Source organism: Eurosta solidaginis, chromosome 5 (assembly GCF_040869045.1).
Source record: "Eurosta solidaginis isolate ZX-2024a chromosome 5, ASM4086904v1, whole genome shotgun sequence".
NCBI lineage: Eukaryota > Metazoa > Arthropoda > Insecta > Diptera > Tephritidae > Eurosta > Eurosta solidaginis.
Window position 1 is genome coordinate 130,933,413 of NC_090323.1, and position 2,314 is coordinate 130,935,726.

General features: G+C 35.4%; 1 pseudogene; it reads left to right on the top strand.

Annotated features, from left to right (window-relative positions):
• The first annotated feature begins 585 nt into the window (after positions 1-585).
• Positions 586-1,904, top strand: LOC137254289 (uncharacterized; annotated as a pseudogene).
• Positions 1,905-2,314: the final 410 nt, after the last annotated feature.

The following is a 2,314-nucleotide window of genomic DNA, read 5'->3' on the forward strand; positions in this document are numbered from 1 at the left end:
TTAATATAGAAATATATATTTTCAAAACATAAAGTTTTTCAATAAAAAAATTAATAAAACTAAGTAGAACGTATAAAAAGTTACTTATATTAAATTTTCAATATTTATTAATAATTAATTATTATTAATATTTAAATTGTTAATATTAATATGTATGTTCAAAGGAACTTAATAATACTAACTAAAACGTATTAAAAGTCACTTTAACTTTGCAGCATATTGTAGCATGGACTTTTCCTTTTGCATTCACTGTTGATTTTAGTGAGTGACAAGCGAAAGCAAACGATCGTGATCACACATCGTTAGTGTCTGTGTGAAAATACGAACTCAAATTGCACAATGTGCAACTTTTGGCCGGCTTTGGTCTAAAGCTTGAAACACAATGCCGAGCGACGACGATATACGCCGCGTCGGGCGATGACATTTTTCAAATTTACGCTCAGATATTTCGTCCAGTTAAACACAATAGACAGCGGCGGCGATATTTTCTGACATTTTCTGTCATTTCTTCAATGGAAAATAATTTCTTATATTAGTGACCATTTCTTGTGGGAAATTTTTAAAATTATAAACATCATTTTTGTAATGGTGAATATATATCGCGAGGTGTTCCAGCAGTTGAAGCGGCGATGGTGGGTGCGGCCAGTTAATCGTACAAGGAGGACTCTGAGCTTCCACGAAACTTCCTTCGCACAGTTTAAACTCTCAGATGAAGAACATTTCTTCAAGGCAACACGTATGAATGTTGCAAAGTTTAATGCGCTACGGAATTTGTTACGAGAGCGACTTCAACGTTTTTCCATAAGAGAACCAATAAGTGAAGAAATCCGTTTGGGTATCACTTTGATGTAAGTAATTTTATAAACTACATATCTGTGTAAAAATGGAGTTTCAACAGGTTCTCGGCACAAGGCTGTAATTCACAGTATTTAGCTTGGTCATATAAATTGAGTGTTTCTACAGTTAGGAAAATAATATACGAGACATGCGATGCAATTTGGCATGGACTACGCGAAATTTACCTTGCCCAACCAAATCAAACCGAATTGAAAAACATTGCCGACAGGTTTGCTCCAATTGAAGTATGGTATTTAGTAACTATATATACTCATATATTATTTATATTTTGGTCAGGTTCTATGCAAAAACTGGAATGCCACATTGTCTCGGCGCGTGGACGGTAAACATGTGAAAGTAGTTTGCCCCAAACGTAGTGGTATACTCTTTTTTAATTACAAAAAGACATTCAGTGTAGTTCTGATGGCAATATGCGATGACAGCTATACGTTTTCATTTGTAGACGTTGGTGCGTTGGGAAGCCAAAGCGATGGGGGAATTTTGGCACGAAGCGTATTTGGTAACATGATTCTAAGAAACGACCTGGAAATTCCTCCCCCAGATAACCTTCCTGGTAAAATTTTTATAACAGATAAGGTATCAGTTAATTGATGCCATATTTCAAATAGGTACGGACCAAATATTTCTATATTTTTTCGTCGGTGACAGCGCATTTCCTCTGAAGCCTAATCTCATGCGCCCTTACCCTGGTCGAAATTTGTCACCCGCCAAACGAAATTATAACAAAAGGTTATCCTCCGTACGAGAGCACATTTATATTAGCAAATAGATGGAGAGTTCTTCATACAACGATTCACGCTACTCCAGAAAATGTGGACAAAATTGTTTTAGCAATTATAGTCTTGCACAATTATTTAATGCTTAACAGTAGTAGTGGATACTTCGTTCCGAACAGAGCCAGCAGTGATGAAAATGGGAATTTCGATTGTGGACAATTTTCAACAAGAATGACATCTATTCGAATTGCTCATTCCAATCGATCAAAAAATGAAGCATTTAGTTTTAGAGAGGAACTAGCGGAATACTTACTAGAAAGGCCAATTTGATCTGTGTGAAATCAGCAAACGTACCTTAAAATACAAATGCGGACATATGTAGCTGTTGGAATAATTTAAGTGCAGTAAAATGTCCTCTTATCCTACAGCTTTTGTATTAAGTTTGAATGAGCTGTCTCTCTTTTTACAAAACTTGTTTTCGTCTTTTTACTGATATGTTTTAGAGTTCCACTCTCATTTAGTCCTTATACAAATCTCCTATTTGTTGCCACCTGTCGATATGTACCAATTATTGGACTTCACTGCCAACGGGAGCTAAAAAATAATAATATTAGCGTTTTCGGAGGGTGCCACCTACTTTTCAAGAGGGCCTGAATGGCTAATAAAATTCTTATAATTGGAAATTTGTACGGAAAATCTTTTATTAACTAATCGAGTGACTATTCAAAACTATATTTTTC